This window comes from Saimiri boliviensis, chromosome 2 (genome assembly GCF_048565385.1).
Source record: "Saimiri boliviensis isolate mSaiBol1 chromosome 2, mSaiBol1.pri, whole genome shotgun sequence".
In the NCBI taxonomy this organism is placed as follows: domain Eukaryota; kingdom Metazoa; phylum Chordata; class Mammalia; order Primates; family Cebidae; genus Saimiri; species Saimiri boliviensis.
In genome coordinates, this window is record NC_133450.1 from 29,073,481 (window position 1) to 29,099,229 (window position 25,749).

Below are 25,749 nucleotides of genomic sequence, written 5' to 3' on the forward strand. Positions count from 1 at the left end.
CAGCAGGGACCTGGTTCTCTGCAGTTAATTCAGGTGTGGTCTCTACCAGATGGGCAGTTAATTCCTGGACGATGTGGAGAATACAGTCTCTTTCCAGAAGTCAAGGAATAATATCTGCAGGTTTTCCAATATGGTATCAGAGGTGGCTTTAGCAAGGTCATTCAGGCCGACAGTATAGCCCTGGCTTGTCAATACTAGCCAGCAGTAGCAGCTTCTTAAACACGGGGTGGTAACAATGTTGGTAACTTTAGGGATAGGGATCAGACACACCAGCACAGAATTACAGCATCCAGTTACCTTGCAAGAACAGAGTGGGACTTCCCATCTAGTTCCCCTTGTAGCTTCCCTTCAGGGAGATGATGGATGGTTTATCCAGATGAGGCCTGTGTTGCTATTTCCCTGAAATACCCAATAATAAGCAGGTCATCCTGGCTTTTGTAGCCTGTGATGGCTGTGAATGCCTTACACCAGGTTCAGCTGGCAAACATGGCAAATTTCCAAGTGAGGTTTTAGGAGTTCATCTTTTAGATGTGACTCTAGGAAGAAGTCAGTCTTGGACTACATAAGGAGGTAGGAGAGGAGGTTTCTTTATAAACCTCATTATGTCCTCAACCAGGTAGCCTGTTCTGTTGACAGGAATTTACTTGTATCCCGTGTTTCTGACTAGAGGGCCTTGGGCCTCCAGCACTCTTTGCAGGATAGGCATCTCATGTTACTGGGTGTTTTCTCAAAAAAGGTGCCCTTGGACACTTTGGCATCAAGTGTACAGAATGGGATCCTCACAGGATAGAAAACCATGAACTGATGGCTCGAATCTTTTTTTTTTTTTTTTCTTCTTTTTTCTGACAGCGTCTCACTGTTACCCAGGCTGGAGTGCAGTGCCATCTCAGCTCACTGCAACCTTCACCTCCCAGGTTCAAACGATTCGCTTGCCTCAGCCTCCCAAGTAGCTGGGATTACAGGCGCATGCCACCTCACTGGGTTAATTTTTGTATTTTTGGTAGAGACGGGGTTTCACCATGTTGGCCAAGCTCACCTCAAACTCCTGACCTCAGGTATTCCACCTGCCTTGGCCTCCCAAAGTGCTGGGATTACAAGTGGGAGCCATTGGGCCTGGCCAAATGTTCATATTTTTATTTTGAACTCCCATGGTTCAACTTTGGGCAAGACAACCTTTTAATATCAGTTTCCTGACCTGCAGAATGATGCTGTTAACCAATTAAGAAAATTGGCTAATAACATGGAGCTCTTGGGAAAAAAGTTTTCTTATGTTTAGTATATATGATACTATACTGACTATGACTTAGGGCCCTGGTAATTTCTATAGCAGGAGGCTGTACGGATCTGGGGGCGGTTGAGAGTGCTAGAGTAGATGACTGGCATAGAAATTCCAAGGAGGGGCCGGGCGCGGTGGCTCAAGCCTGTAATCCCAGCACTTTGGGAGGCCGAGGCGGGTGGATCACGAGGTCAAGAGATCGAGACCATCCTGGTCAACATGGTGAAACCCCGTCTCTACTAAAAATACTAAAAATTAGCTGGGCATGGTGGCACGTGCCTGTAATCCCAGCTACTCAGGAGCCTGAGGCAGGAGAATTGCCTGAACCCAGGAGGTGGAGGTTGCGGTGAGCCGAGATCGCGCCATTGCACTCCAGCCTGGGTAACGAGAGCGAAACTCCGTCTCAAAAAAAAAAAAAAAAAAAAAAAGAAATTCCAAGGAGGTGGTGACTCTTTTTTTCACCTTGCCATGCCCAGGCAGGCCAGAGAGAATGAGCATTCAAGACACCTAGCCCAAACATTCATGAAGAAGACCCCAAGTCAGAAAAGACCTCTTCCTCCCTTGTATGATCCTCTAAGGACCGAAGAGGTATTTGAGGGGCTGTGTCATATGGTAGGCAACCTAGTACCCTTGACTTTTCTTAGTTCACCTGATTACTGAATCATCATAGCTACCTTTTTTTTTTTTTTTTTTAAGCTTTTCTCATATGCTAGGAGCTTTAGTATTTATTGTCTCATATTCACAATGACCCTGCAAGGTAGGGCTTGTTTTCTCCATTTTACACAAGACACACTTGAGGCACAGAGAGGGTAAGTAACTGCCGAGGTTTCTTAGCTAGCAAAGGGGTAGAGCTGTATTTGAATATGGGTCTGTTCTGTGTCGAAGCCCAAACTCCACATTTCTGGTTTGTCTCTAGCAGATTAGTTTAGACTAAGAAACAGCCCAGGCACTGGGCCACTGTGCTTGCTGACTGCCTTATGTTCACTTGGTGACGCTGTGTGTGACAGATGAACACTTCATACCTTGGCTTACTTATCAGTCACTTGGGGATTTGGGATTTATGGAAAAGGCCCTACTCATGCAGGGTAGAGAGATTTTAAGAGATACAGCTATTAGTAATGGCTTTAGAATCTTTTGCAATGTAGAAAGTTCCTTAGACTACCAACTAATGAGTGAAGTGACTTTCAACTTTAAATGAATTCTGTATAAAGAATACAAGACACCCTTGAGGATATAACTGAATAAAAAGACCCTGAAATTTTCATATCCCTACTTTGGTGGAAAATCAATAGATATCAAATGAAAAAATGACATCAGATATGTTACACAATACCTTGATGTTTATCTCTGGTAATTAAGTTTGCAAAAAAAAAAAAAACTTATTTGAATAAATCTTTTGTCTCTAAACTCTACTTATATGAAACAGCACCATTTGGCAAAGGCCAAATTCCTGGTGGATATCTCACTGAGGAAGCAAACACTTTCAAGGATGCCAGAGTTAAAAGGGAGACTACACACACCCCAAACAAAACTCTGAAGATACTATGAAACGTTTCTGTTGAAACAGTAAACATAGTATCTTCTCCAGGGCCAGGGGTTTCTGTACCTCTGTTGGGTGAAGCCACTCTCTACACCCCCAGCTTCACCTGCATTATGGATTGGCACATAAAGGGATTTTTCTGAATCTTCCCATCCTCTGCAGACCAACAATGTTCCCTCTCTTCTCAGAACTCCCACTTGAAGGAGTTGCCAAGACATTCCTCTGTTTGCCCATTAACTAACAGAGCCAGGGATATTAAGAGTATTTGCAAGCCAGCTAGAGAGCCTTTGATGGCTTTTATGTTATGTTGAAAACAAAATGTTGTGTTCTTGTGCAAGAGGAAGATTATGTGTGTGTCATCATTTTGTGCTTGGTGTCCTACGTCCAATCCTGCTCTAAGTTGCCATTTCATTTCCTAACCTCCTCCCTTCCCCTCCCCAGTCGGGTATTTCTGTTCCGTCCATGGGTTTGTAGCCTCTCTTTTCTTCTTCAGTTCTGTGCATCTCCACATTTCAGCAGATATTTCCTGTGTGACAAGCACTGTGCGGGGAGCTGGGGACACACGATAGAATGTGGTCCTGGCCTCTGAGCAGCTTACAATCTTGGGAGACAGACATATAAACAATCTATTTTCCTTATAGTTTCCTTCTCCTGAAGCTTGGGCACCCAAACCCATCATCCACCCCCCTTCCATTGTTTCTCCTGCTTTCTTGGTGGGGAGCATTTCTTTGTAAGTGTTTGGAGACTTTATATTATACAGTTGCTGTTGCTACAAGTGAAATTAGTCTAGCTTCCTACAGAAAGGGAAGGAAATCACTCTCACTGTTGATTTTCAGAGAAGGAAGAACTCTTGTAAAGATAGATGCCAAACCAAGAGACCCAAGGAGCAAGCCCATTATTGTGCCATAAATAGGCACACCTGGGCCGTCCTGGGACAGGCTGGGAAAGGGGACTCGGTGATCTTAGGGCCCACTCTCCCTTTAATCTGCTCTTCCAGACAAAGCAGACGTGAAGTGTTGACTTTGGCAATGGGGGACTGGCCAGTAGCCTGCAGCTCAGCGAATGAAATTAGAATCTTGAGTAGATGAGGAGAGGGAGGTATCTCCAACGCTAATAGCAATCAAAGGGGTTGTGCGATGGTTGTTTTCAGTGTGACAGAGGAAAGTCAAAGGAATACCATTTCTGATAAACTAGAGGCATGAAAAGGCAAATCGGTTTTACGATCAGACATGAAGTTGGTTGGTTGTGACCACTATGGTTGGAAACACTGAGCTTCAGTGGAATTTCCCTTAATACTAAACCAGGAAACTACAGTCCCTGGTTATCTCTCTGTTGTGTACAGCCACTGACATCTATTCCTCCCTGGGGTTTGGGCAGATTTTAAAGTTTATCTCCAAAGCTTCTGACTGGGATCACAGCTGGATAGGGCTTGGGTCAGACCATTGCCTTAAGAAAACCAGTTCTTCCTTTAGGCTCTCTTTCCCATAGGGATTTCCCTGAAACCGTGTTCGTGATGATCCCAACTTGTGTCTCCTTGAAAAGTCAAAACAATGGAATTAAACTTGGGTCTTCTTCTACAGATCTAGCATTTTATGTCACAGGGTAGACAAACATGGTGTTGGGTCCAGGCAGCCTCGTGTGCAGCTCTGGAGATGTTCCAAAGTGAGTGCAGTCGACAGGCATCCATCTGCATACTCCACTGTGGTCTGGTTTATTTCTGACCCATTATCTTTCTAAACCTTGAAAACTCTGTCTTGTCATCCAAGCCATGTCTTGCAGTAGACTCAAACTCAGAATCAGCAAAAACTCTTTTGTCAGACCATACCTTGAGTTTAGCTTTTAAAAAATGGCATTGTGGTTTAGCTTTGGAAGGTGGGGTGAGTAAAACTCCAGTCCTGATTTTTGGGGGTATGGCTGGTCTTGGGGGCTTGGCATGGAGGGAGGAAGGGGCCAAGATAGTGATTGGCACAAGGATATGGAGAACTTTGGAAGCAGAGCCAGAGACTCTGAGGATTGAGGCCCAGGAAAGTTTGGCATGAGTAACAGCTGGGTATTTAACCAGGAACAGTCACTCTATTTTTCTAGGCCTTGGCAGTAGGTCAGAGCAACAAGCAGCCCCAGCAGGGTCTACGTCCCTCCTATTGTCTCCACCCAAACCCCACCCATCTTCCCAAACATCTGCTTCTAATTCGGGCCCATGCCTTCTTGTCTGATTCCTGTACAAACTGTGGGTGGCATGGGTGAGGGGCAGGTCCGCAGGTGTGGGCTGGGGACGAAAAGGAAGGTTCTGGAAGAACCTGCTTACAAGTTTGGGTTCAGGTCCTGCCAAAGGAGTAAGAATTTGGCCTATTAAAAAATTGTGTGTGTGTGTGTGTGTGTATGTGTGTGTGTGTGTGTGTACAAAATGTAAACAGCAAGTCAAGTTGTTTCACTTCCTGGGTAAAAGTAGCAATCTGAGGGAGGGAATTGGGACCAGCTGGAGAAGTCTGAGCCATCACATGGCCTGCTTTTCAGAGGCAGCTCAGAGTCACTCCAGAGGGAGCAAGCTGAAGTGATTAGTGCCCACAAGGAGCAGCTGGAGGTGCTAATGAGTTATTAACACCGCTTCTCCAGCTAGCAGCTGTGGCTAGTCCGAACAGACCAGTGAGTCAGAGCAGCGAAACCAGCCTGGAACTGGAGGAGGCCTGGAGAGGTGCAGCAAGCCGGTGCTCGCAGTTAGTCACGGCACTCTCAGCAGGCCCACTAGGAGGAACTGAGAAGCTTCTCCAGTGCTTGCTCTGAAATCTCAATCCATTTTAAGTGACAGAAAGTGACAGAAAACACCCCAGGGGAAAGTACTGGGGCTTAAGGGAGTAATCCCAGGACTCTTGTAATAATAATAATAGCAGCCAACATCTAATGCGTGCTTACTCTGTGCCAGGCCCTGTTCTAAGCACTCTGCCTGTGTTAATTCATTTAATATTCACATCATTCTCTAAGCCAAAGACAATCATTATTTCCATCTTACAGATGAGGAAACTGAGGCACAGAGAAGTAAGTCACCCTGGATTACATATTCAGTGGATGAGTGTAGGTGTCAAATTGGTTCTGACACATTTTCTCACGCAAGCTTAAAGGAGGTGGGGTTAGGGGCAGGACAGTCAAGTCCAGAGAACACTGGTAAGAGAGTTGCTAGTGTTCTGATCATCCTCCAATCCAGGGAGACACTGTGTGGGTCTGTGACTTCTGGGACCCCAGGGAGCCAGTCTGGCCAGCACTTCTCTGTCTAGTCCTACCGCCTTGTGCCTCCTGAGGTTTCTGCTGCCCATTCAGGGCACAGGGTCCATTTTCCACCTCCCCCTCCAGGGTAGGAGGCACCGTCCATCCCCCAGTCCAAATAAGCTGGCAGAGACACTTCAGGGAGTTGGCCAGGCTCCAGGCTCCTGATGGGAAGTGGAAGAAGAGACTTACTAAACAGCAAGATCTGGCCAAGACCTGTGGGCATCCAGGAGCCCCACTGAACTTCAAAGCTGGGTGCTGAGGCCGAGCCCATCACTTGGCTGGTAACTCGGGAGCTGGTTGACGTATCTGCTCACCGCAGCGGGCCTTTGTCTTGTAGAGTAGCAACCATATGGGTAGTGACAGGCCACAGGCCTCTCCCAGCTGTTGCTTCCAGGGCTGAGCCAGAGCCCACTTTCCGTGGGCACGGCCCATGTTTACTAAGAAGAGTGTGCTGATGAAAGTTTCCAGGAGGCTTACCTGACTGGCCAGAGGCCCAGGACAGCGGCTGGGAAGCACCACCAGCTCTCAGTGAACATGGTCTGAACCATCGAAGCTCATGTCTGCCTTCGTTCCTTTGCTCGTTCTATAAGGAATGAGACCCATCCTGTCCTTCCTCCCTGCTACCTGCCCATCCTTCAAACCTGGTTCATGCCAGAGGAGGCAAGGATTAAATAAGAGAATTCATGAAAAGTGCTAGTACTGTGTCTGACACATGTTAAGTGTAAAAAAAGATCAGTAGTTAGCAACAGTAAACCACCATCCACAGTTTTCTTTGGTTATATTGTGGATTCGAATTTGGAAGATCTGGGTTCCAATTTCTGACTTGCCACTTCTAGGTCTATACTTTGCATAAATGGCCTAGTCTCTCTTAACTTTAACTGGGAAATAGTGATTCTAACGACATACACAAGTGTACCCCACAAAGGGCACATAAAGCTCAAATGAGACAATGGATGTGAATAGTGTTTTGTAAGTCACAAAACATCCTCTCGGTTCTGCCATTGCCTCTCCCACGTCCCCTGGCACTGACCTTGGCCTGACCTGGGTATAGCTGAATTCCTTTGCCCTTCCATTCAGCAAAGACAAACCAAGAATTTTTTCAGAAGAAATACTGCTTTTAAAAATCAAAGGGCTAAACTAAAATAAGGAAAATACAAAAGAAGAGGAGCAGTTGGGCTTTTGGAATACTGATGTCCCCTGCTATTAAGTCCAACCTCAAAGGCCAGACTCGCTGTCAGCCATGGCCGTAGTTTCCATGTGCTCTCCCTCCTCCGCCTTGCCTGGGTCTTCCTGGCTTGGAATCAGGGTTGAGGGACACTGAGGAAATGAAGAGCCCAGAACAATTCTGAGTCACCCTCCTCCCTTACACACACACACACACACACACACACACACACACACACACACACACAGAGGATGTGGCTAAAACCTACAGACCTTAAAATATTATGTGCCCAGGCCGGGCACGGTGGCTCAAGCCTGTAATCCCAGCACTTTGGGAGGCCGAGGCGGGTGGATCACGAGGTCGAGAGATCGAGACCATCCTGGTCAACATGTGAAACCCCGTCTCTACTAAAAATACAAAAAAATTAGCTGGGCGTGGTGGCGTGTGCCTGTAATCCCAGCTACTCAGGAGGCTGAGGCGGGAGAATTGCCTGAGCCCAGGAGGCGGAGGTTGCGGTGAGCCGAGATCGCACCATTGCACTCCAGCCTGGGTAACAAGAGCGAAACTCCGTCTCAAAAAAAAAAAAAAAAAAAAAAATATTATGTGCCCAAGCTTCACAGCAAGTCCAGCTACCAGAGGCCAGTTTCCTGAGAAACTAATGGGGCTTTCACTGAGGGCCCCTCACCTACCTGAGTTCCTTCCAACATTGTATATTATTTTGTCATATTTCATAGCATTTGCTAAGGTTAAAAAAATTAACTATAGCTATGTGTGGTGGTATGTACCTATCGTCTCAGCACTTGGGAGGCTGAGGCAGGAGGATCATTGAGCTCAGGAGTTTGCAGTGTGCTATGAATAGCCACTACGTTTCAGCCTGGGCAACATAGCAAGACCGTGTCTCCTCGCCAAAATATTTAACTGTAGTTGGTCTCCACCCTGATTTATTCTCTGTCACACCTCCATGTCAGGCTGTGGTGAGGTGGCTGTGGCATTTGGGAGTATGACTAAGAGAATTTGACTTGGGAATATATTCAGTTGGGCCTTCTGAAATATATTCATTTGTTTATGTTGGGAGAACACTCCGTTGGGTTGTATGTAATGGATCTATGTCATATATTTATTGCTAGCTGTCCTGATTATAAATGGCTTCCAGAAATAATTCTACCACACACTGTGTCAATTCACCTGACATGGTGGCAGGTGCAAAATCAGCAGCTGTCACATATGGGACCAGAAGTGTGAAGACAGGAGAGGAAAAACAAGAGGTGAAATGTATGGAGCAGGTGGGGTGTGGTGGTTCACACCTGTAATCCCAGCAGTTTGGGAGGCCGAGGCAGGTGGATCACTTGAGCACAGGAGTTCCGAGACCAGCCTGTGCAACATGGTGAAACTCTGTCTTTACAAAAAAAATACATAAATTAGCCAGGTGCGGTGGCAGGCACCTGTAATCCCAGCTACTCACAAGGTGTGAGTATCACCTGAGTTTGGGAGGTCAAGGCTGCACTGACCATGCTTGCACCACTGCACTCCAGCCTGGGCAACAAGAGTGAGACCCTGTCTCAAAATAAATAAATAAATAAATAAATAAAAGAAGTGTGGAGCCAGAAGCTAGTCTGTGAAAAAGTCTCCCACTCCTCAGATGGTCAAAGCCTACTGAGGTCATCTGTTGCCTAAAGCGTACATCATTTTGGAATCCCACTCCCCCACCCACTTTTTTTTTGAGACAGAGTGTCACTCTGTCGTGCATGTGGAGTGCAGTGGTGTGATCTCAGCTCACTGCAACGTCCACTTCCTGGGTTCAAGTAATTCTCCTGCCTCAGCCTCCTGAGTAGCAGCGATTACAGGCGCCTGCCACTACACCCAACAATTTTTTTGTATTTTTAGTAAAGATGGGGTTTCACCATGTTGGCCAGGCTGGTCTTGAACTCCTGTACCCCTGACCTCATGATTCACCTCAGCCTCCCAAAGTGCTGGAATTACAGGAGTGAGCCACTGTGCCTGGCCCTGGATCCCTTTTTTTTTTTTTTTTTTTTTTTTTTAAATAATACAAAGTTAGGTATGAAAGAAATTTTTATTTGAAATAGGAAAAAATCACAACAAATCCGAAAACTTGAAAAGCTGGCAAATACCCCCAAAATCATAAAGTCTAGACAAATAATCCAGACCCGCATCGTGGATTTGCCCTGTTGGCTGCCTGCGAGTCTCTGCCCCATCGGTCTACATTTCCCCTCTGGTGCGACAGGGGAAGAGAGATACTAAAGAATTAGCTTCAGGATGATCGCTGGGGTTTCCAGGAATAGAGAAAGATAACAATAATGAAATCTGAATTTTATGCCCTTTTTTTGGCCTCTTTGTGCAGGTTCCTGGAGGGAGAACACAGTCCCGAAGGCAGCAGCTCAGACAGTTTCCTGAACTGAGAGCCGAGAACTGCATGGCAGGGGCCATCCCGGCTTCCCATGGTGCTGGCCTTTGCCATGTTCAAATACAAGAAGAACCAATTTCCTGAGTTAGAAGGCCATCTTGTTGTGACTGATTCCTTAGAAACTTGGGAGGACTTGCTTTGGCCCGAGGGCAGCTCTGCAGGAAGACAGGGTCACACAGCTTAGGAGACACCTCCTAATGTTTACTTGGCATTTCCCAGTGTCTTAAGATGTTTTTCCCAAAAGCAGACCCAGCAAACAAAGATTTGTGTGAAAGTGGTGATTTCTTCCAAATCTTCCCAGGAGTAGAGGAAGGGGTCTGGAAAGAGGAGGCCAAGCAAGGACAATGTCAAGCAAAAGGCCATGAAGGGTAAGCAGCTCAGTCTGCAGGCGCTCCGGAGGTGGAGGAGATATTTCTACCTCCACACTCAGTCACTGGTCAGGGGCTGCCTGTTGGGGCTCAGGGAAGTGGCCTCCCGGGCACTGGCCTCCCCTCCATACAGGTGGCCGGAGCAGGTTCCAACAGCCCAAGAGCAGCCCGCTGACAAAGAGATCCAGGTGTGGGCTGTTGGGAGTGAACCATGTATCCTGAAGTGATACGGGGATCAGAGGACATGTGGGCAGAACGCTGATCACATCTGCTATCCTCCTGCCCTGTCTGCTGCTAACTGCTTTGGCTGTCTGGTCCTCATTAGTGGCTTGTTATGACTAGGAGTTATCATGTATTGATTATCTTATTGAAACTTCCAAGTAGCACTGTTAGCACATCCATTTTATGGGTGAAGAAACTGAAGTCCAGAGGCAGCTGCTGTGACCTGCCTGAGATCTCCCTCAGCTGCAAGGTACTCTCCTTGGTCTTCCTGAATATTATTCTAAGTCTCGGCACCCTGTTTCCTGCACAAGCAGAGGCTCCCTGTCGGGTTTGTTCGCCATTCACACCCACTGCCTAACACAGTGTCAGGCATGTATGAAAAAGATGCTCAATGCATAAAGGAACCGAGAACCAAGAGCTTAGCCTCCAACTAAATGCCAAGCTTCCTGGGACCATGCCTTGTGGTGTGGTGCCATGGTGATACCCCCTCAGTGCTGCCCAGTGCTGGGGACCACAAGGTCCCTGGATCCTGGAATGAGTGCCTGCTGGGAAGAGAAGACAGCCCCTGAGCAGAGACTCGAGAGTGCCAGGGAGATGGGTCCCAGCTGCGTTCTGACAGCATCCTTCTTCACATCTGCAGAAGCATTTGTGAAATTGTCCTCTAAACAATTCCAGTCTCCTGGGAATGGCAACATTCTATTTTTGGATGGTTTTTGGTGTGTCCCTCCAGTTCCCCTCTCCCTGCCCCACCGCCAAAGGTTGTATAGCATTCACAGCCTGTGTACAAGTTTAGAATTAATTTGTGAGATTGCTAGTGGCCTCTGGAATGTGCCACAAATGGTCCCGAAATCCTGCCTGAGAGCTCAGAGAGCTGTGGACAGACCCAAAAAGGAAAATAAGACAACTGGATATAGAGCCCGTATCAATTGGATAAAGTATTTAGACTGTATACAAGCCAAAGAAAAAGCACATTTGCCTTTGGAGGCTGTCTGGGGCCCTGCAGGGGTTGAGAGGGAAGGGCTGCTCCTAGCTCTCTGGAGAGCAGTGGAGGATACAAAACACGCTCCATCCTGTCCTGCCTGCCCTTCACCTAGGCCCGTGTCCTTGGGGATAATTGTGACCATGGTACCCAGCTGTGTGGCTTCTTCCTGGTACTGGAGAGGGCTGGGTCCAGGCCAGGAAGGGGAGAAAGTCACACTGAATGAAACCTAAAGCTGGATAAGGGCTGGGGCAGAGCTGCTCTTGCAGGCTTGGGAGCTCCAGGCTGGTTGCCACCTGCCCTCCCCAACCCAGACTAAATATCCAACCCTGCGGGTAAGTGAGAAATTCTTGGCCTCATCCTGCCCAGGCCTCTCTGGCTTGAAATCGCCTTCCTTCATGGAACTGGGGCTGCCGTCTGCCCTTGGACTGTTCTTCCTGTTCCTCACCCCAGGGGTTCAAGCTGATTGGCAGACTTATCCAAGCATGAAGGGTAGGGGCACTGGCCTTGGGCAGCAGCCAGGAGGAGGGAGGGAGGGAGAGGCACAGACCAAGGACAGACATGGAGTCAGAGAATGCCCGAGAGCAAGAGACAGTAAGACAGGCAGTGACATGAAGACAGAGGGAGAGGGAGGCAGGGAGAGGAGGCATATCCTCCAAGAGTGCAAGAGAAGGAGTGCTTCATTGCCTAGAGTGATGGTAAGAAGGAGAGGGTGACAGCTGAGCAGACTGGGTTCTTAGCTGGGGCTTCCACAGTGTTGGAGCACTGTCTTGCCCGTCTGCTTTTTTCAGTGGAAGGCATGTGTTCTCCAAGGTGGGCCTTAGGCACTGGAGCAGGGTCTTTCCACATCCCACATCTGCTTCCCATCTGCACCCCACTCATGGCGGATTTACATCCCAAGGCTTTCTCGCCAGAGCCACAATCCATTCAAAACAAACCGTGGTTTTTCATGTGTAGCTGCAAATCCATGGAGTCATCTGCAGCTCTCTTGGGTTGCCTGAGGCCCCACAGGGCTCCCGGCAGTGCCAGTGTGGAATAGGATGGAGAGTTAATGGCAGAGGAAGGAGAAGGGATTCTGGGGGGAAGAAAGAGGCGCTGCGGCTCTGACCTCCAGAGGACTTGAGTCTTTGCTGAAGGGCTTTGGGAGGCACCCCAAGTCCACTGGACCTACAAGGTCCTTCACCAGAGGCTGTACCTAGCATGCCGTTGGCATGGCCAATTTGTCCTTCCTGGATCTGGGAAGTGGGGTGCTGAGGCAGAGCCCGCAGCAGCCATAACCGGCCACGTCATTGCAAGATGCGCAATGGCCATGGAAAAATGGCACTTGTGTTTCATTTATTTATTTATTCTTGAGATGGAGTCTCGTTTAGTCACCCAGGCTGGACTGCAGTGGCATGATCTTAGCTCACCTGTACCTCCTGGGTTTAAGTGATTCTTCTGCCTCAGCCTCCTGAGTAGCTGGGATTACAGGTGTGCACCACCATGCCTAGCTATTTTTTAAATATTTTTGTTAGGGATGGGGTTCCACCATGTTGGTCAGGCTGGTCTCAAATTCCTTACCTCGAGTGATCCACCCCCCTTGGCCTCCCAAAGTGCTGGGATTACAGGCATGAGCCACCGCACCCAGCCATGTGTTTTTAAAAAGCTAATAAATGGGTTCTATAAAAGAACCGAGGCTCAATCTCCAGTTTTTTATGTAAACACAAGGCTGAGAGACTTGGTGACATCTGTCTCCCTCCTGCCATTCTGCCATGGTAGCTGCCCCGTCCTCCCCTCCCTGGGCTCAGGACCTATCCCCTCCAGGGTTTTTTGATCCTTCTGCCACTCCATCCCAGGCCTGTTACTACCTCTCCTCATTAGTCTATTCATTTATCTATTCATTCACTCACTGTTTTCACTACTTATTCGATAATTCGTTTATTCAACCACTCATTTCTTCATTCAGTGTTTACTGAGCACTATGCTAGGCTTATGGCAAATAAGAGGCAAATCATCTAGTGAATGAAAGGTAACTCGAGGGGAGTTAGAGAACAGCACAAGAAATGTCATGAGTCAGCGTACCATTAAGTGGCTTAAACGGTAAATTCCCTAGGATTTCATAAAAGAGAAATGGAAATCTCCCCAAAGGAAGTGGGAGTTGGGTTTCTCCCTGTCTGCTCTCAGGACGTGGCTCTCTAACAGAACATAGAGGTGAGAGAACTCCAACATCCTTGAATCTGCCCTGAAGCTGCTCAGGCCTGGAATTATGGGAAGACAATAGAGGCCGGAGATTAGGTAATAAAAGGGGGACCCTCCAGGGTGTAAGCTTCTGTGGGACTCCTGAGGTTGGGGGTAGCATTCTGCTCGCCATCTCAAACGAGGCATCAGCCCCTCAGGCCTCTGGAGAGAAGGATGCCGGACCACAAGAGGCAAAGCTGAGAGATGAAGATTCAGCCAGACTTGCCTGGGAAGAAGAGGCTTAGGGAGAAGAGTCTGGGAGGGAAGCCAGGTGAGCAGGAGGGAGAGACTCCAGCTCTGTGGACTGGGCAGGAATCTCCTCAAGGGGGTGGCCCGAGGTGGACAGTGGTGGTGGTGGTGGTGGTGGTGGTGGTGGTGGTGGTGGTGGTGGTGGTGGTGGTGGTGGTGGTGGTGGTGGTGGTGTGTGTGTGTTAGGGCAAGTCAGGAAACTGAGAAGTGCTAGGGCAAGACCAGAGACTCAGCACAGGCACCTGCTGCCTGCTCAGGTGTCAGCTTTCTGAGGGATTGCAGCAAGCTCAGAGCTCTCCCATTAACAAGTAGTGGAAGGGAATTACTGTCTCGTGTAACTAAGAAGTCGACCCTGGGATGAACTTCAGGCCCATTCTTGATTCAGAGGCTTGCACAACCCACCAGGACTTTTCCCTCCACTCCTGGCTCTGCCTTCAGTGGTGCTGGCTTTATTCTTCAGCCACATCCCCAGTGCCCTGCAGCCCTTAGCCCCCTGGTTTTACCCTGAAGAGCCCCAGCTGCAAAAGTCTCTGTGGTGCTGATTAGGTCACGTGTCCTTGCCTGACCCGATCACTGTGGCTAAGGCAATACAGGTATTTGATTGACCAACACATGAATCATATGATGCCATGGTGTGGTTCTACAGTGGAAAATGGACACTTATACCAAGAGAAGGTGAATGGTTTTGGTAGATGCCAAAAATGCCGCTGTTCCCATCCCCCTCTACTGTCTTAAAAAGTAATGTAGTCTGTTATATGCTTATATTATTTTTATTCCAGAAGAATGTATGCTCTGTGACAGTAGTGGCCTCACTTTTGTTCACTGCTGAGATCCCAGGACTCACAACAGTGTATACTGTAATATAGATGCTCAATAAACAATTGCTGAATGAATTTAGCAGGATGAGCTAATTGCTAGAAGTGCCAGACTCCTGACTAATGGTTATTAAATGTTTACATGTACCATGGGGGTGTTCTAAGCAATCTATATATGTAAACTCTGTCATTACACAATTCCATGGCAAGGACTGTCAATATCACCTGCACTTTACTGATGGAGAAACTGAGGCACGGGGAGGTTACACAGTAAGTAGCTGTAAGGATTTAGATCAGGCATCTGGCTCCAGCACACCCACTCTGAAGCACTCTCTCATACTGCTTGGTAGATGTGCCAAGTTCATGAGTCGGACTTTCAGAGTGAGCCAATTTTCCAGCCTACAGTTTCCACAGATATGATTTCCTTTGTCTTTTGGTTAAAAGTTTCTCCAGTTTTCCTTGAGGCTCATAGAACAGTGGAGGTGAGTGATTATGTTTTTTGTTTTGAGATGGAGTCTTGCTCTGTCGACTCAGCTGAAGGGCAGTGGCACGATCTTGGCTCACTGCAACCCCCGTCTCTTGGGCTCAAGAGATTCTCCTGCCTCAGTCTCCTGAGTAGCTGGGACTACAGGTGCACACCACCATGCCTGGGTAATTTTTTTCTTTTTTTTTCAGTAGAGATGGGTGGATATTGGCCAAGCTGGTCTTGAACTCCTGACCTCAAGTGATTCAACCACCTCAGCCTCCCAAAGTGCTGGGATTACAGGCATGAGCCACCATGCCCAGCCAGAGGTGAGTGATTCTATGAGGCATATGAACATGCATTCTTCCTCCCAGCTGAGAAATGAATTAAATACTGCTTCTTAGTTGAAGAATCACAGGAAGGCTGAGTTTATACATATATAGCCTACTTTTTCATTCTCCCATTCATTTGTTTAAACTATATGGAACAAGATGAGTCTGAAACATCTTGTGATACTGGAAAATAAGGAAGTGCTCAGAAAAGGATGGGCACGTTGAAAGGACACAACAGCCAACTTGTAGGAGCTCTCAGTGGCTGGACCAGTTTAAGCAGGAATATAAAATAATGATACTATTGAATTATAACCCATGGGATAAAATAAATACCAAAGAGTACCTACTGAAATAAGCAATTGAATTTTAAAAATGGCTAAGAAGTAACAAGTCTTCTTGGCAGAAGAATTTCAGTTAATAAATATAGAAGAAAGGAAAGAAATACAGAATCACCACTAGGCAGACGTAATAGTAATAACTGTCAGCCAGGAACAAAAAGTGAAAAAAAAAAAAAAAAAAGTTGGCGAGATCTAACAGTGATGGCCACTAAAATCAGTGGGAGAATCAGGATATTTGCACAGTCCCAAATTATCTTCCCCAGTATATGTATTAACTCAAGAGGGAAGTATAATAGTAATTTTGGAGTGGAGAAACAGTGGAGAAATCTGGCAGACATGAGCTTAACTAAGAGATTAAGATTAACATCACCAGGAGTAAGACACGTTGATGTTACATACTCCCTGAGATGAGGACCTGAGGTCACAGCATCACCTCTATTCTATATGTAACCTCTATCTAATCACAAGAAGACAGCAGACATGCCCAAGTCGAAAGATAGACTACAAAATAACTGAGGGGGACTCATGAAGGGTCAAGGTCGTGAAAGACAAGGACAGACTAGAGAGCTACTATAGATTAGAAGAGACTAAGGAGACCCAACAACTAAATATCCTGAGTGATCCGAAAGCAGAAAAGGGACATGAGGAAAATGGAGGAAATTAGAAAAGCCCGGTGGTTTGGTTAATGATGCCTATGTTAATTTCCCATGTTAAGTTCGTAATTGTACTCTGGTCATGTAAACTGTTAGTATTAGTGGTTCACATACACCACTGTACTATATTTGCAACTTTCCCCTAAGTCTACAATTATTTCAAAATGAAATGTTAAAACATGTACTTATTGAGCACCTAGTTGCCACCAAGCCTCTGGGATACAAAAGCTTAGTTGTACAAAGATAACCCTGACAAGGTTCACTCCTGCTTTCAAGTAGCAGTGTTTCTCAAACTTTAATGTGCGTTCAGATCACTGGGGTTCTTGATAGTATACAGATTGTGATCTGTTAGGTCTGTGATGGGACCTGAGATTCTGTATTTCTAACAAGCTCCTGGATAATGCTGATGCTGTTGGCCCACAGACCATACTTTGAGTAACAATGGCTTAAAGTACAGCAGGAGAGAAAAACGTGCACATACGTGGCCATGTGAGCTGTGCAGTGAGAGCCGAGCACATGTGTGAGAGGAGCCCCAGGCTTTTCACGTGGGATCCTGAGCAGAGAAGAATCCTTCAGGCTTTACGTGCCTTCTGGCCTCAGCCTGGTTCTTGGAAGTGTTGGCCAGTTCTTTTCAGGCTACCTCAGGCTGCAGACTTGCTGGGCCAGGCCAGCCTGGGGCTAAGTGTAAAGGGACAGGTGCAGAGTAACTGACACACTCAGAAATTCCACCAGTGCCTGTGAGAGCCAGGCATCCTGGGCTTGGGGTGCATACATGTTCTCTCTCAGACCTCAGCTGGTCAACACCAGCCCAGCTTTCCCTGGAACGATCCCTCTGACCAGCTCTCAGGAAAGCAATGCTTGTGTGATGTATTGCTCCCCAGGGCTCTCTGGGATCCAAGAATGTACATGGACACAGAGCCAGTCAACCCAGACAGCACGTTATTTCTGCTGATAAACATACATGTTCTTACAAATATGCTCACAAAATTGCCGAACTATGCTGAGCACCCAACTAGTAGCTTCAGCCACATTCTGCCTAGTGATACCAATTTGTTCTGATTCTCAGGCCTCCTAAGTGTACCTGTGACATCCCTTCCCCAGCCAGTCCCAGCTTGGCAAGCTCTCATAACACCCACCCTCACACCATGCAAAGTCATTCTAGGCTTTAAGCCCAGGAAGGCCACACTGTAGGATGCTGGGACCCTACCATGTAGAATCTTCTCAGTTTAACTCTGATTCATGGAAAGGTTTGTAGCACATATTTACATAGGGGTCTGTGCAGGAAGATGTGTGTGTTCATAGACAGGTAGCAGGTGGCATCTGGGAGTCTGGCTGACAGATTTGTAATCCACAGCCAAGCAAGTGAGCTCCGAAAGATGGGGCCTGGAGAAAGTTGCTGAACTCTTTTTTTTTTTGAGACAGAATCTTGCTCTGTTTCCCAGGCTGGAGTGCAGTGGTGCAGTCTCGGCTCACTGCAACCTCCACCTCCCAGGTTCAAGTGATTATCCTGCCTCAGCCTCCTGAGTAGCTGAAATTACAGGTACCTACCACCATGTCAGGTTAATTTTTGTATTTTTAGTAGAGATGCTTAGGGTTTCCCATGTTGGCCAGGCTGGTCTCAGACTCCTGAACCAAGTAACCCACCTGCCTCAGCCTCCCAAAGTGCTGGGATTACAGGTGTGAGCCACCGCACCTGGCCATGAGGCCTGTGTTTCATTCTAAATTAAACACAAATGCAAAGACAGGATTTTAATCTATTGGGATGTTTTGGGGGGTTTATTTTGTGTGTTTTATTTTGGCCTGTGTAAGTGGGGACTAGGAGAACTGGCAGGTTCAGATTTGCCAAGGGTTTTTCCAGACTTGTCCAGGAGGAAAAGTGTTCTGATTATATCCTGAGCAAAATATGAAAATCTTTCAGATGGAGGGGCAGTGGTGCCATTCCGAAAACTTTCCATTTAGGATCTGGTTTGTTTACTCAGATCTCCCCATTAGACCTCAGTGGGGCCTGGAAGCCAGAGGCCTGCCTGGTTGTCAGCTGGTTGTCCTTACCATGCCTGTCTCTTTTATTTAAATTGTTAAAAGCAAAGGCATGCTTGACTCCTAGCTCTATTTCTTACAAGCTGTGTGACCCGGACAATTTGCTTAACCTCTCTGAGTATCTGTTCCCTTATTTGTGAAATGGAGACAATAATGCTTGTCTAATCCTGAGTCCCCTTGAGGATTAAACAAAATAACGTATATCAAGAGAATAGTACAGTGTCTGATATTTGGCACAGCGATAGCTATTATTATTTTCCTCATCTTGGGACATGAAAACTGCTTCATAAGCTGCTCCCTTCCCAGATTCTTTGCTTTTTATATTTTTATTTTGTTCTGTCCTCTTCTAAGTTTCCTAGATAAGCTTCTTTTGAAAAACTCTGCCTTGGCTGAACTTTGGGAAAATGAGCACGTCCATCCCTAGAGCAGTGAGTGGAGGCTGACCTTCGAGCTCAGCCACCATGGTGGTAGCTGGAAATCTGGGGAAACTGAGGCAGGTAGTGATGCAAAACTGAGAAGTGGGCCACTTGGGATGGTGAGAAGCAGCTCAGATTTTGTTCTCTTCTCACAGGGGAGTATTAACCTATGGTCTTGACTCCCCAACAAATTATAAGCCCCCGAGGCACTCTGCCTCAGTTCCTCTGCCTATAAAATAGGAATAGTAATGCTGTCAACTCCGTAGGATTGTTATGCGGATTAAATGAGATAATAAACATATGTGCTTAGCACCAAAGCCCGGCAAATGGTGTGTGCCCAACAAATACTAGCTTTTTTACCATTTTATGCGTCTGTGATGCCTCACATCGCTGGGCACACAGGGGGGTTCCCCGAATCCTGGCCTTCACCCCGGGAGCTGCTGCTCTTCTGCCCTGAGTGTCTGCTGTCCACCTGAGTTCAGCCCCACCTTGTTGATTCCATCAGGAGGTGACATTGAAAGCGCAGAAGCCATCTGTTGGTGGCTCTGAATTGTTTCTGGCCCTTATCAGCAGTGTAAAGGGGCCAGGTTACAGACAGCTTAATGTGGAAAACAGGAGCTGAGCGGCTGCCAGAGGGCAACAGAGTGCCGGAGCACCAGCCCTTCCTCTGGAGGAGACACGTCTGCCCAGGCTCTTGGCTGACACGCGTTGTGAGATCTGACTTCCTCTCTCCATTTTCTTTTCAACAGAGAATAACTTTCCCTACCCCAGGCCCTCACCACCCACTGTATGGCCCAGCCTCTACCTTGGAAACAGGGTTCAGACATTTGGTAGCCGCCCTATTCATTAAGCATCCCATTTGGATAATTCAACAGTCCCTAGTCCTTCCCCATTTCCCCTTCTCTCTCCCTTGTCCTGTGAAGAGTATCCATGGCAAACTCAATAAGAACTGAGATCTGTACCTTCATTTTCTCATTCACTCATTTCTGTAGTCCTATGACATAGTTCTTATCCATCCCATGTTTACAGAAGAAGGAGCAGAGTCTCAGAGGTTCAGATCTTCGCCGAAGATCACACAGCTAGAATGGGGAGCAGCTAGACTTGAATTCAGGCCTTCTGGCACCTGCTCCCTTGTTCCTCTGTACCTGCCCTCCCCTGGGGGAGGATGGCAGGATGGCAGGTGCCCAGGGCTCACAGAGCAGTATGCTGGATGAGGGGCAGAAGGGAGATGGGGGAAGAAGCGAGGCTGCTATTGCCCACTTTGCCTTAAGACAGCCTTGACTGATGAAGCGACCTTCCAGGCTCCAAGAGATCTATCTCTCCATAGGAGCCCCTGGTCTGGCCTACAGACGATTGCCTCTGCCTTCTCCTTTATCTCTGAAGCCTTCCCGCAGCCCCACCAACTCGGCCTTTGAGTCCTTGCAGGGTTGCAAAGGGGCCTGCAATGCCTGCACTGCCTGTCTCCTGCTGGGGGCTCTGGGTTCAGCTGTTATCTCTAAGCTGGTGGCTGATTTTGGCTTCTGTTCCAGGAGCTGCAGATGGGCCAGCAGGGGGTCTCTAGAGAGGCCAGACCCTGGAGTTAGTTAAATGAGGACCAGCTGGGTTGAGGCAGGAACATTTTGGCCTTCCTGAGGCAGACAGAGCCTCAGACTCACATTCCTGCCATGCACGCCCTTCTCCCATCACCCACTCTCTACGCTACTTCTTGGGGCTGAAATTGTTGATATATTTCTGGCCCTGCCTCCCCAGACTCTCCAGCAGCCCTGCTTTGTGGGCCAGCTGACTGCTCTCCCGTCTGGTTGGTCTGCCCTGATAGTTGCCCTTTGAGCTGGGTAGTAGTTGTAGATATCAGGAGATGCTGCTATTCTCTAGGGCTTGGGAAAATACCCTACATTTGACCTTTCCCCCTGTGGGGGAAGAGGAATGTTGAGGCCAGAGCTGAGTGGGATCTGCTGTCCTGACAGGCAGCCTGCCAGTGCCTCTGGATGAATGATGGGGATGGGCTAAGAGAGTCAGAGACTCTCCCAGCACAGGCAGAAAAGACTGAAGGCCCCAGACTGGGCCAACGTCTCATCTTTGCGGTCCATCCCCCCATGCCAGAGCCCTGGGCTGGCTCTCGAGGCTGTCCCCATCCTCCCTGAAATGCTGAGCTGTGCACAGTGTCCTCAGAGCCTGTCCCCGCATCACACTCTCTCCAGGGAGGCCGGGTTAGCTGCCCAGAGTTAACAGAGAGGGCGCTGGGAGCAGACAATTGTTGATTCTCAGTCTTCGCATCAGAAAATGGCAATAGGGCTGGATTCGTGGTTTTCAAGCTATATTCAGAGAAGCCGCATGGATCCTCCAAATGCCTCAGAGGCTATAAGGCAAAGGGAAGTATGTGTGTTGGGGTGTTTGGGAACAGATCGGGGTGAGCCCCTTTCCAGCCACAGCAGCTCCCCAGTTTGCTGTTCACATCTTGACTCCTGAAGCCCTGGCGGTCTGCTCCCAGGATCCCGCGCTTGCCTTGCCTGTGAGTTCCTCCAGCACGAGAGCCTTCCTACCTCCAGGATTCTTACAACGTCTCCTGCCTGCCCATCCTCCTCCAACCCTCCTTCCTGAGTTCTGGGCACCCTTCAGATCTCAGCTCCAATGTCATTCCTTTGGGGATACCTTTCCCAAATTCCCTCCCAAACCTGTATTAGGTTATCTAGCTGCGTACGTCTCTTTCTCTTAGCTCCACTTCAATTGCAACCCACTATTGATCTACTTATCTCATTATTTTTCCAGTGTCTGTTTCCCCCACTACACTGTCTGCTCATGAGGGCTGAAATCAGGTCTGGATTGCATGCTGCTGTATCCCCTAGCACAGCACCTGGGGCAGAGTTGGCATTCAGTAAATATTTGTTGAATACTGAAACACTGCACAAAGATTTTGCTGCTAAACAACAACAACAATGACAAATGTTGAAAACTACTGGCCTCAAGGTTCTCTCCGTCCCCTTCCAATTCCACGTTTTTTCTCTGAGACAGAGTCTCACTCAGTTGCCCAGGCTGGAGTGCAGTGGCGCAATCTTGGCTCACTGCAACCTCTGCGTTACAGGTTCATGCGATTCTCCTGCCTCAGCCTCCCAAGAAGCTGGGATTACAGGGCGTGCACCACCATGCCTGGTGAATTTTTGTGTTTTTAGCAGAGACGAGGTTTCACCATGTTGGCCAGGCTGGCCTCGAACTTTTGCCCTCAAGTGATCCACCCGCCTCAACCTCCCAAATTGTTGGGATTACAGGTGTGAGCCACCTCACCCGGCCCACTTCCAGTTCTACAGCTACATCCTTAAAACTTGGATAAAATGACCTTCACCACCAAAATATTTCTGGCCCTACCCATGAAAACCTTACCTGGCCTTTTCTTAATGTCCAGGGTGTTTAGAAGGGAGTGATATGGACAGTAACGGGAAGAGAAGTAAAGGAACTCCAAGAAAGGTAGGTCATAGCCCCCTCCACCCACTAGAGAAGCAGATAGGGTTGGGGAGTACAGCCATGTGCTGGAAGAAGAGGGCGGGGCCCAGCACTCAGACCTCCTCTGAGTCTCAGGGGTTTGTCTCAGAGCACACCTGCCCCACATCCACTGAGCTGCCTGGCAGGGGAGGAGGGAGCTGCCACTTAGGCTCTAGTGACCATAGCTCTCAGGACAGCTGTTTCCTTGCCTTTGAATTAGTGGCTGACCCTGTGTTGTCCCCTGCCTGTTCCAAGCAGCCTGGGAGACTTCCAGGCATGTCTGTTACAGGCCAGATGTGTGTCCACTGGCTGTGAATTCTTGTATGGAGAACAGGTGGGTGGTAATTATTCTAGCAGGAGCCAAGCGTGACTGGAAGCTAAGGAGACAATTCTGTTGAGCTGTTAAGAACAGAAACAACGTTCTTTTTCTGAGCTTGCTTTTATAGGGGGAGAGGGAGATGCAGTCCAGGGCTGTGGCAGGAGCCTTGGGCCCTATGGCAGATTCTGCAGTGTCCTGGAAATTCCCATCCCCCCACCCCATGCCTCCCTCGCCTCTCTCAATTGACATCCCATGTGTAGAGAACATCTGCTGTGTGCATATGCCCAGCACTTCTCTCCTTCCTTGAGTAACAGAAACTCAGTTTTCCTTTGGGAAACTCAAACTCCCCAATTCCATGCATTCCTGGTGGGGTTGCCAGCCACGGGGCCTGCCCATCCCTCCATTCTCAAAGAATGAGCGTAGACCCAAGATCTGTCAGAGTCTTTCCTGGGGAATTTGAATCTGAGTTGGAGTCACTACCCATCATGGAAGGGAGTTGCCTTAGAGTCACCCAAAGCCAGACAGCTCATGAGTCCCTGCCACCCAGACCCCCTAAGCTGCCCTTGCCCCAGCCTTCCCAGGCCTGGGTGTGGAAGGCTCCTTCCGTACCATGTATCTTTCCAACAAATTCTCCTTTCCCACTTACGTTTGCCAGAGCCAGCTTCTATCACTTGCAGCAAAAGCTGATGTATATCCCATATGCTTGTAGCCCAGCCTTCTTTTCCAGTCCTTTCTCTTTCTCATGTTCTACCTAAAAATCCATTTTCACTTTCCATCCAACCTTTTTCCCCGTCAGGACCTCTTAGGAAAGGGTCTATACCCATTATTATTATTATTTTTGAGAGGGAGTCTCGCTCTGTCACCAGGCTGGAGTGCAGTGGCATGATCTTGGCTCACTGCAACCTCCAACTCCCAGATTCAAGCAATTCTCCTGCCTCAGCCTCCTGAGTAGCTGGGATTACAGGCACACACCACCATGCCCAGCTAATTTTTGTATTTTTAGTAGAGATGAGGTTTCACCATGTTGACCAGGATGGTCTTTATCTCCTGACCTCGTGATCCCCCCTCCTCGGCCTCCCAAAATGCTGGGACTACAGGCGTGAGCCACCGTGCCTGGTCTATACCCATTCTTTATACTTCAGAGTAAATGAAAACATTCTCTTTGCTCTCCTCTAGTGTAGATGCATTTCTAAGTGCTGACCAAGTGCTTTCGCATTGTGTTTCAGAAATCAGAAGTATTCATGAAGAGGTGGGAGAGAGATTTCAGGGGACGGAGTAGGCTTTCCCTAAAACGCCCTGCCATGAGCCCTGACCCCTTCTCCCCTGCACTCATCAGTCACTTGCAGGCAGTGGGAATTGCCTTGTCCCAGACCTGGTCTGTTTAGCAGCTGTTTCTATTGGTTCTCTGGGAATTATCCCCTGATACTCATTAAGTTTTGTTCCCACTGGAGTTACTTGCCTCAAGCTGTAAGATCACGATCCCGTGCAACTAAGCACCTACAGTGTGTAAGGTTCTGAGTCAGGTGTCTGAGGCACAGATGTGTTTAGCTGTTGATGTTTGCAGTCTTGTTGAGTAAACAGAGCCAAACCCACCATGTGGCCTACAGGAGCTGAACGCTGTGGGAGAGCTGAGCTCATGGCCCTCGGATTGCCAAGGAGGGAGGGCTGCAGTCCACCTAGCCTGTCTCTCTCAGCTGGTGTATAAATTAGAGGTTTTGTTTTTTTGTTTTGTTTTTTGTTTTTGTTTTTGTTTTTGTTTTGAGACAGAGTCTCACTCTGTTGCCCAGGCTGGAGTGCAGTGGCACAATCTCAGCTCACTGCAATCTCTGCCTCCAGGTTCAAGTGATTCTTCTGCCTCAGCGTCCAAAGTAACTGGGACTACAGGCACCTGCCATGATGCCCAGCTACCTTTTCTGTATTTTTAGTAGAGATGGGGTTTTACCATGTTGGCCAGGCTGGTCTCAAACTCCTGACCTCAGGTGATCTGCCCACCTCAGCCTCCCAAAATGCTGGGATTACAGGCGTGAGCCACTGTGCCCCACTAGAGTTTTTTTTCTTACAAGCAACAAGAATTCTAATTTTGATTTTTTGTTATTTATTTATTTATTGAGACAGGATCTCGCTCTGTCACCCAGGCTGGAGTGTGTGCTGAGATCATGGCTCATGGTTGACTTCGTCTCCCACGCTCAAGCAATTCTCCAGCCTCAGCTTCCCAAGTAGCTGGGACCACAGGTGTGTGCTACCACGCCTGGCTAATTTTTTGATTTTTTTGTAGAGGTGGAATCTTATCATCTTGCCAAGGCTGGTCCCAAATTCCTGGGCCCAGTGATCCCCCACTTCTGTCTCCCAAAGTGCTGGGATTACAGGTGTGAGCCACTGTGCCCAGCCAGGGCTCTCAATGGTACATTAAAAAGGAGTAAGGTTACCACAAAGATTTTAGGAACAAACAGAATAGGAAAAAAAGAACTGAACAAGTAGATATGAAGAAGGCCAGGAATCTAGGCAGTGATGGGGCTCCTAGCCCCAGGAACTCCTTGGACTGTGTCTTTTTGGGGAGCTGCAATTGGATGGTTTAGTTATAACTGTGTGTCTCTGCTTCAGGGTCAAATCATGAGAGAGAATCTGATTAGGCCACTTTGGGTTGTTTGCCCATTGTAAATATTGCAATTGGCTATTCCATCAGACAATCTAGAAAAGGGAAGGGCAGTTCCCTCAAGGAAAATGGATGCTGGTAGGAGATTAAGAGGGGAAGGATGCTGGGCAAAGTCCATGATAGTCGCAGGCTGGAGGGGACCACCCTGCCTGCTGGATGCACTGTTCCCTTGTGCTGTTCCTATACTAACCATAGGCTGCGCAAAAGGCTAGAACCAATGAAAATCACTGGGTGCAGAGAGGGCTCAGTCCCCTTGTGTTACAGGTGGATAGACTGAGGCCCCAAAAAGGGAGGCGGCTTGTCTGTGGTCACAGCCTAGGTTTTCACCTGCAGCCAGTTCTGATGCTGAACCGGGAGTGCACTGAGTCAAACTGGATCCACAGGCTCTGCTTCTGGTAGGAATTTTCTGTTCTAGAGGTGGGCTGGGGGAGAGGGTCCATATGGAAGCCACTGGGAGGGGCCCCCTTGCCTGTGAAAGCTTAAAGCAGATGCTCTGTAAATATTTATCCACCTGCGCTACGCCCACCCTGCAGCCGGGAGGCCGAGTCAG

General features: G+C 48.1%; 1 protein-coding gene across 1 annotated transcript in view; it reads left to right on the forward strand.

Moving 5' to 3' along the window:
* AREL1 (apoptosis resistant E3 ubiquitin protein ligase 1) overlaps positions 1-13,793 on the forward strand; it is a 68,861-nt gene extending 55,068 nt beyond the window's left edge. Inside the window, exon 21 of the transcript XR_012516133.1 lies at positions 9,602-13,793. The gene's annotated coding sequence lies outside the window, so the exon portion shown is untranslated. The remainder of the gene's footprint in view (positions 1-9,601) is intronic.
* The last annotated feature ends 11,956 nt before the right edge of the window (positions 13,794-25,749 follow it).